We start from the raw sequence: 10,750 nt of genomic DNA, 5'->3' as shown, positions 1-10,750 counted from the left end.
ACGCAAGCGATTGTGTATAGTACCCATTTCTGGGAAAACTGGTGAGCATTGGCGCACGCCACTGTCGCCAGCGTGCTTTTACTATGAATCTTTGTTTTTTGTTTCTGTAAACGTGTTTTTAAACCATATAAATTCAATTTTCGATTAAAAAGCGAAGTAATTTAAAACATTATGAAATCACATGCCGATATATCAATGAGCGCTCAACGCTGCACTATAACGATTTAAAATTATTTTTATGCAAATACAGTTTATATTTTGCATCTATTGTCTGTTATTTCTTTATCGCTGTAGAACAGAAACAGAGACAACAGGCGCCGATTTCTGCGTAATTTTAACTATGTATGCCGTGTTGCGTGTAAAATTAAAAAGAAATGAATTTTGCTAATGAGGATTAATACGGCGGCATGTAATCGCGTGCCAAATTTTCGATGCAAATGTTTGATTTTGCACGCATTAGATTCTGGTCTCTCTTTATCATATAGGAAATGTTTTTGGTAACACACACGGCAAAAGTTTTTATACTTTGTTTCAAGCTATATTGGTTTTTAAATTAAGGTATCAATCAGTTTAGTGATTGCGTGATTACATCGCATGAAACGTTGAAATAAAATTAAAGAAATCAGACCTGACAATAGTGGTTTCATGCGTTAAAAAATTCATTATTTTGAATAAAATAAAGTTTAACGAGTTACATAGCTTTTGTTTAGTGTGCAACTTCTCAGTTTGTTAAAATTTGGCATGCAAAAGTGATCTTCTTGAAAAAATTTTAGTTTCAAGACACATCGCTAGATGTCAATGTGGCGCTGTGAGAGGAATCAAACCATGATTTATGTGCTTTGAAGAAGACTGCTTCATGGGTTTGTACGCGTAACCAGCGGTTTACTTGTTCTGGCTTAAGTTTTTCATCTGAGAAAACGTATTCAAGGAGAATAGGCGTGGAAAAAACACGTATTATTACATAAACTTTACAATAAACTCAAACAGGCTAGTACAGTAGTAACAACAGCGGTATTAACGAATTTTAACATTAGCGGTTTTTCCAGATTTTCTCCGCGTGACTAATACGTAATCAGAAGCCATTGACCCACAGGAAATCCTCGCGGAAAGCATTCCCTAGACAGATCCCCGTATATTGTGTTTCCTTATATCATCAAAGCAAATACCAGCTTCGTTTTAAGGTAGGGTTTCTAACCTTGTTTATATATCGACCCCTTTCAAGAATTTTTTCATCGACCCCCTTAAATAAATATATACTTTATTTTTTATTACATTTTTTATAAATATTTTGTGTTAATAAGAAGTAATATAATTGTATTTAGTTTTAAACTTGTTATTTTAACGTAAAATAACCGTGCGTAAATAACAGTTTTATTATCCGAACATATATTTATTGTGGTACTTCCACAATAAGTAAAAAATACATGTATAATCGTGTAAGGTTGCCGACAGGGGTAAAAATGTCAAGATGTCGCGAAGAGTTATATATGGGCGGTCGGCAGTAAGACAGACTCTAAAATTACAAGAAACCGTTTATTTGACACGTTGACATGTCTCCTATCCCTACACAAATTCCTTCTTTTCCCTTTGCATGGATTCGTGCGAAGGGTTAATCTGTCTAAAGATGTCTTTTGTAGCACATACCAAATTGTTTTAAAATTTTTTTATTGATTTTGTAAACTTTTATTGCTTGAAACAGAATTAAATTAAATCATTCTTTTAATTAGAACTTCTGCTAAATATTAGAATAGGTTTATTGCCAACACTTTTAATTAAGCAAACATACTTTATTCGTACAATCTTATATCAGCTCAAGTTTTATACATTTTTGGAAAATTGACTAATAATACAAGTATCTTTTTTGCGTTAGATTTTATCGTACAATGTCCTACTAATTTAACCTTCACAACAATTAAAGTTTTTTACATTGAATTTTATATTTATTTTAGTATCAACAAACTGCAAATAAGGAATTCAACTAAACTAGTAATTTAAGTTTTATTTTATATTCATTTATAGTGCTGTAATTTAATATATATATATAATTGTATTATGATTTATTTCATTTGATTAAATATGTTTTATAATTTTAATAAAATGTACAGTACAATATAAGTTATTAAATATGAGAGTTTGATTTAAAAAAATTTGCATAAAACTGAATAAAATGTGTTTTTCCCAAATTGCTATATTTATATTTTAGTTTAACTGTGCAGACGTGATACAGTGTATTACAATATACCTGTTTCACTGTATTCCAAATTCTCTGTACTCTGTGATGCAGGAAAGCATCGTCTTTCCTTAATTTTATTGACTAACTATGACATTAATTTATATTTCACTTAAAATTAATACCACGTTGTTTTAATAATTTAATTTTCGGCAATGAATTGTAATTTATTTTTGACGTTAGAATTGATTAATTTGAGACAATTTTCAAAGAAAGATTACATCTTCCAATCTTTGAGTGTATTCGGTGGTATCCGTATACAGACAAAGTCTCTTCAGTCTCATATTTAAGGCTTTGTCTTGTAGTAATTAGTTGGGCTTAAGTTTCTAGACTAAGTGTGACGTAATTGTAATGTAATAGTAATTGTATGTGTTTATGATTGTCGTAACGCGGGAAATAATACCTTTCGGGAGGTTTTTTAAGGGTAACCGGCCCCTATTCAGGCGTTACAGACGTGGAGAAAACCCGGAAAACTCCATGTGGCCAGCCCGTCGTGGCGAGGCGCGAACCCACGACCGAAATCCCAGTGTTCAGGGAACGGAACCGCTTGGCCACTGGTTTGCCTTTTAAGGCTTTACAGCCGTATATGAACCGAACGCTATCTACCGTTGATAGCAGGAATCTTACAGAATATTTTTCTTCCCTAAAAGAACTTTCGTGGAATGATTCTAAACGTAATCTCGGACAAATGTATCGACAACATACCAACCGTTTAGTTCACAAATGTTCAAAATCTGCAGTACTTTATGCGGTTTCTGTACTCATCGATTCAATTATCACAATTGATAAATTTATTGCTTCGAAGAATAAGTACCAAAGTAACATAGGTATTTCACATTTACACTTATTCTTCCAAGCCACGGAAATATGTATAATTATGTTCGAGTCAAGTGAAATAAATGTTCATATATCGACGTCCGCTTCTGGTCTGTGGATAAGCACACAACGAAGTTCAAATACTTCGGCCAACAATTAAAAATTTGAACTATCGTGTCGTTACACGATACTTCCTTCACAATTGACTTTATTTTAGTTTTCACTGACTTTTTCTGTTTTTAAATTCCTATCTAACTTGTAAGACAAGAAATATTCACTATTCTGAATCACTTCTGCAGTTTACTACTTCGGAAAGTGTAGTTTATCATCATTATAAAATCGTATTTCTGCCTGAGAACTGAAATTCTTCAAACAATTTTACTTGAAAACTGATACAAGAATAACACGATGGCATTTAAATCGTAAATAAGAGTTTCAATATTCTAACATTTTTTAGGATTTCTCAATCCTTGAATTTCTTTGACAGTTGAATAAAATGATGCACAACTCTCTAAAACCTGTAAATATTTAACAAATAATGGATATTTTAATATACTTTTATTGTACATTTTTATTTAGAAATTCATATTTTACCTCAAGTAAAGAGAATTTGGTAAATGTGAAATCTAAACAACGTAATCCCATCTTGGGTCCATCCAACAACTTTAAAGAACAACTCAACTAGAATAAAAATTATAATATTAAAAGAAAATATTTCCTTAATAATATAAAATCTCGTTGATATTAATTAATATCTTTATTTAAAAATGTTAATTATAGTTTATAAGAGAAAAATTAAAAATAAATGAAAATAATTGAAGACATTTACTTTCAGTCGATCTCTAGTGGATAAGTCGAAATCACAAAATCTTTTTAAACCCATTAGTGGAGATATAGCCTAATAAAAATTAAGTATATTTAATTTTATAAATAAAAGTAATTATAAGTTACTTATTACAATATACAGGGTATACATAAAGGTGCTTTAAATTTCACAAGTGAATAGTATATATCTGTATTGATATACTGCAACCTACTGATATTTAATTGATGCATTAACTCAAAGTTTTTTGACACATGGCTGTTTTATTGCTGACCACATTATTGACTTCTGTTTTTCTCCATAGATAGTTAATACACATAATAACCTTCATATGCTAGTACTATATAATATCCGACGTTACAATCGGCAAACTTCAATCTATAATCACTATCAATAAATGGTACAACACTGCATTGAGCCTTTATTGTGAGAAGATTCCTGAATCATACATTCTCTGAACATTAGATTTGTAGAGATGAGAGAATTCTGTTGCTCCGAGTATAAACAGGAAATATGATTAGAAATTATGTGCCACCAGATGTTGAGGTGGACTTAACATATAAACTTTGAGTTAATGCTTGTCGACACACAAACATCTTTCACTTGTAAAATTGTACGCTATTTACATTTACACCTTGTATATTTTATGATAAAAATAGGCACTATTTTAAGGCGGTTAGATTAAGCAACAACAACAGGAAAAATTCATTAAAATAATAAGTAAATAGAACTTACAGATACAGATATCTCAGCAACAACCATCCATATTACAATACTTAAAAATATAACAAAACTTAAAAAGCTGCAAACCACTGTGACGGCTAAAATATTATCAGAAAAATACAGTAAATTGTACAGTATTATACAAACTAGCGCTACAAGTGAACAATAAAGGGCAGAAAAAATGTTACTAAATAAAATATTGCATTCTTCTAAAAGAAGGGAATGTTCCTTGTACTCATCTCGAATTTTCTGAATAAAATAACTTAAATTTTTAATTTCAGAACTAACTTTAGAAATTTTTCTACTCAGATCATCGAAATTTCCTTTAAGAATAATCAAACATAAGAAAATCGTTGCCAGACTAAAAACTGAGACTGATGATACTAATACAATATCTATGTTAAGAAGAAAGAAGCATACAGAGGCTACTTCGGTGTTTGTAGATTTTGCTATTTCTGGAAATGCAAGAATGCCATTGAAAATGTTAATCGTAACAGCTGCAAAGATAATTATACTTAAAGACGAAGAAACTAAAATAATCTGCCATTTGTATAAACGATTTATTTTTTTTTGATCGTGAATTAAATTAAATCTAATGCCATATCCTGACATTTCGCCGATCATCATGACAATGTAAATGGAACAACCCATATGTCGAAAAACTATATGTATTGCTACATTCGTTGCGTAGTCAGTACCGACAACATACATATAATCGGAGCAATAATAAGATGAGGATGACTTTGGGAGTAAAAGCATTAAATGCATTAAAACATTGTAAAATAGGAGCAGGATTAAAATAGTGTACTGCTTGAATTTAAACCATTTCGATGTTTTCTTTGCTTGATAATGTTGACATTTGAACAATACGTTGATTCCGAACAGCTTGTTAAATTTCAGAATAGGATCAATTAATGCACAAGTGCAGGTTTCGTTAGAGATTATTTCTTCTTCATCGTTTACGTACATGATATTATTATAGTATATGAACTTTGAGAGAAATGTTTCTCGAGAGGCAGAGTTTCCAGGTTCACTTTATACAAATCCAATATAAAATCTAGCTACTACACTATACTCTTGGATATTACACTATATATGAAACTTATATAATACAATCGTATATAAGAATTTTCATGTGACACGAATGATTGAATTACGCTAAATGGCACAGGATACGAGAAACATCTGTGTAACGAATATTATAAATTAGTCCCTAAAATGTTCCATTACGTTTATCAGAAATACTAAATGTACATTATATTTTACGACAATGTTTTACTAGTTACATTTATGTCATGGCGAATAATGTATCCGTCTTTAACGGTTATTGAATTTAGTAATAACTTCATGTACAATAATAATTTATTTCTCAGCATATATTTGGAAATGTCTTTATTTCAATTTGAGATAAAATACAATTTCCATAACAATGACAATAAACCAGATTTATGAGAAAACGTTTATGTGAGCGTAAATGATTTATTTGATAATGTAATTAGTGTCATAATAGATAATTATACTTAAAGCCTTTAATACATTACTGCACAGAGTGACTTGAAGAAGACAGAAAAAATGAAATATATTTGCAAACTGAAATATGTGAAGCTTTTAATGGCACCAGCATCCCTATTAGCAGTTTATTTAATTTACTTATGTGCAAACGTTTCACCCTAAATCTGGAAAACCATCCATGAAAAGTTCCTGGATGTGGCATGGTGGACAAAACCATTGAACACTGGTAGTTGGTCATGGGTTCGCCCCTCACCAACGGGCTGGTCATATGGAGTTTTCCGGGTTTTCTTCACATTGAAAACACCTAAATAAGGCCATTTTCATGTGCAACGCTACATATGGGCACAATATCGCCCATATGTAGCGTTGTCGTACACAAATAAAACAAAGCCTGGACATACACTCTCTGGCAAACTGGCCTAGGGTAGCCACATTTGTGAGTATCATAACCCAGACAGTAGAGAAGTCTGTATGACCCACCCCCACAGCAGGAAGGGGGTTCAAGGAAAATTTTAAAAAATTAAGTTTATAAACTCAATTTTAAAGGGACGGTATTTTCAGCCAGGATAAATAAATTCGTGATTTATTTTTAAAATATTTTAGTGATTTACTCATTAGTTTTGTATAGAACTATGTACTCGGCCCTAGCATACAAGTGGTCAGAGGTACACAGAGAGAAGACGGAAACGATCCACTAATCTGAATTATTCATGAAAATTATGAGATTCTTCATCACATTCGATTCCGGATTCTTCGAATTATAGAATTTCTTAAACCCGCGAACATCTAAACTTTAATAATTTTGTTTATGTATTTGTATTAATGCACATTGTCGCAATCTTCTATCTAAGAATCTTTTGTTTATATCGTATGGCTGTAATTTTAAATTTTAATATTTATAAATTTATTTATTTTATAATTTTTCACTTATAACTTCTATTCTTTGTGTTTTTTTTTTTTTTTTTTATTTATTATTGTACACTATTACCTTTATTAAGTTTTATATGTGTAGATAAATTCCTGTATAAATTTCCAATTGTAATAATGGAAAGTTGACGTATGCTGTTTTCATCATTTTCTTAGAAGTCGTTCATAATCCTAAACAGTGCATTAGATTAAATTGTTGATAATATAAAGATTAAATTTATGTAACCATATTAAAGACATTTCTGAGATTGCTAATCATTTTACTGATGAAGATGTCAAGAACGTTTTATACTACATCTCAAGAAATTGCATACATTTACAAAACTAATCTTTGTAATTAACGTATATTTAAGAATTATTTAGGTTTGTAATGAAGTACTCTTTCAAATTTCCGTTCTTATTGTTTTTAATATTGTGATAGAAGTTTCGTGTAGTAATGTAAACTTCCATATTCTTTGTTAATACAGTAGAGCATCGATTATCCGACCCCCGATCAACCGTCACATCGGTTAACCGACCGCGTTCTAGTCGGCAAATTCAAATGTCCGCTAGTGATGTGGCGTTACAATATTTGGCTATGTCTTGGCTACTTTAATATTATTTTTGTTAAATTTTTGCGTGTTTTAGCTGGAAACACTGGCTCGACCATGAAAGGGAGGCCAGTATTTAAGCCAGGCTTAATTTTCTATTTTTTATTTATTTCTGTATTTATTTTGTGTAAAATAAAGAAATAATTTAACGATGATTATTATTTTTAAAAAAATTTGTTAGGCTTAACATCGATGAAAATTCAACGCGAAGTAGGTTAATAGCGATATACTAATATGCTTATTACATGGGATATACTTTTTTTTTTTTTTTTTTTTTTTTTTTTTTTTTTTTTTTAACTCTTTCCGCCCTGTGGGCACTAAGAGGGCCTCTTTTAGTAGGCCCATTATGGGTTCGGCCAGGCCCACAATGGGGCGACCGGGTGGTGAGGGACGGGGCCCGACATATCCGAACGGACCACCCCCCGAAAAATTCCTGGGGATTATTCGACCCGTTCGGATTCGATCCCGGGTCCCCCAGAGCGGTAGGCTGCCACCTTTACCGCTCGACCATCCGGCCGTCACATGGGATATACTAATATACTAACACGCTATACTAATAATGTATTTTTTCATACTTTTCGGTTATCCGTTTTTTCAGTTATCCGACCAACCTCAGTGCCCAATTGAGTCGGATAATCGATGCTCTACTGTACTTATCTATTGTATATATTCCAGAAGTTAGTCGTAATTTCCTTGAATTTACGAAAATTTTAAGGTATAACTTGTTTAAATTCTCATTTTTAACACTTGAAATAAATCTATATAATTTAGAATTTTTTTAAATTAAAAATAGAAGCATTTCAATACCTTTATAATTATAATTTTACTAACTCGGGTATCTGATTTCGCTGTGGAAAATAATGTACTGTAGAAAATTTTGTTAATCCGTTCTCATTTTTCTTCTTTTTTTTAAAACTCTTTCCGCCCTGTGGGCACTAAAAGGGCCTCTACTAGTAGGCTCATTATGGGTTCGGCCAGGCCCACAATGGGTCGACCGGGTGGTGAGGGACGGTGCCCGACATATCCGAACGGACCACCCCCCGAAAAATTCCTGTGGATTTCTCGACCCGTTCGAATTCAGATCCCGGGTCCACCAGAGCAGTAGGCTGCCACTTTGACCGCTCGGCCATCCGGCTTATCCGTTCTCATTTGATCTTCGAATAGACAGACATAAATTCAATTCTATATATCGAGAATAATTTTTGTGATTAAAAACAAATCAGACGATTTTCAATGCTTTCTTTTCGGAAATTGTTTTCAAAGTATGGACATTATGTTTTGTTAGGCTGGCAACACTTTTCTTGTTGCCAGGTTTGCTTGCATCTTACCTTGGTTGATGTATGACACACTTTATTGGTGTGTGATTGGAAATATTCCAATTTAAACGTGATTGTTTACAGTAATCATAAGATAAACGGTACTCGAGTATAATAAGTATGAAAAATTTTATTTATAATTAATTCATTTATAATTCATTTTAATTTAGAAACAATATTCATTTACATGTCATTTTATCAAAAATTTAATTAAAAATGTATATATTTTAACATAATATTAATGAGATTTTTCATTTTTATTCGGAGTGTAGACTAAAAATCCGGAATAATTTCTTTCATTTTTCTTTCTGCATATGCGCGTGCGAAAATAAATCGAACGCGCAGTTAACTACTGCATGTCATTTGCTTATTATATTCCGAACGTTCGACTTTTAAAAATTAAAGCCTAAAAGAAAACGAACGTAGGAAAATCATTAGAAATTTTTATATAGAAATTTAACGAAGGTAACGTTTCACTGTTGAACATTAGAAATGTATCAGAATTTCATACATGATATAATTTAAGAGAATGGAAAAGACAGAAAACGCTATCTACAACTGAAGAAAGCAAACGATAAACAGTTAACATGAGTTAAATGAAGCATACGCGGCTAATTGTTGCAGGTGCATGGAATATTAAACGAAATAAATATTTTATTAGGAATATTTACACCCAAGTACATTGTGAAGCATTTAAAAAATTAAGCAAGGTTACATCAGAAAAACAACGTGGGTGCCTAGTCTCACCTTATATGAGTAATAATATGAATGTGTTGGAGTGTCAGGTGTCATGAACTCGTTCAATGAATGGTCTCAACGAACGAATTAGCATAACGCGATATTCTAGACACGCTAGGACGACGAGTCTTATTTTAGACTGGATGGTTCTGAAATAAAGGTTTTACAGTGAAAAAGGGAAGTACCCGGTGCGCCTGTACATTGGGGGACTTGTGGCACATGTTTCCCTTTTCGTCTCGATTCTCTTCTCCTAATCCCCAAGGGAACCTCATATTCCATTATCAACAAACATCAAAAAAATTCATGACTTCTAGCCTATTCTACAAATATAAAAGAAACTAATAAACGATATTTGTTCATTTTTCATGCCACCTCGTCGTATGTTGACCAAAGCTTGGTCTTGAAAACAAGGAACATTTCTTGTTTTCAAAGCTAAGTTAGCCTGATTGCAACCAGTGCCATCTTGTGAAAGCGCTGATCAAGGTTGCAGTCTACCGTTCTAGGAATACCGGGATAGAATCCGGACAAGTAGAAAAATCCCCAGGAATTTTTTGGGGGTGGTCCGTTCGGATATCTCTAGGTCCTGTCTTTACTACCTGGTCGCCCCCATTGTGGGTCTGGCCGAACCCACAATGGGGTTTCTAAAAGAGACCCTCTTAGTGTCAACAGGATAGAAAGACTTTTTTAAAAAAAACCTTGTGTCACCTGCATGCGCCGCCGGAAAAGACGTTATGCCAAATATGAAGTTTAAATGTTATGCAAAGTTCCCGACGAAGATTTAGGCTTCGGTTTCAGTCTGCGCGGACAATGTCAGACTTTCATCGCATCATTTAAACTTAGCATTAACACAGAAGTATCGGGTATGGAGTATATCAAGAAGAGACCAGTGATTTTACGTGATTTTTTCAAATACGGTAACATCCCATTATGCCTTTGACTAACATGTAGGAAAATAGTGCACGTAATGTACTCCAACTGACACCAATCAAATTTGATGCCACATAAAGTAGAATGTGTATGACAGAGGATAGGAGGCCTATTCCACCGCAGAACCTTGCAAATGAATTCAGAACAA

The sequence above is a fragment of the Centruroides vittatus genome, unplaced genomic scaffold, assembly GCF_030686945.1.
Source record: "Centruroides vittatus isolate TY-2023 unplaced genomic scaffold, ASM3068694v2 contig_3103, whole genome shotgun sequence".
Classification (NCBI taxonomy): domain Eukaryota; kingdom Metazoa; phylum Arthropoda; class Arachnida; order Scorpiones; family Buthidae; genus Centruroides; species Centruroides vittatus.
This window is presented reverse-complemented; position numbering follows the sequence as displayed.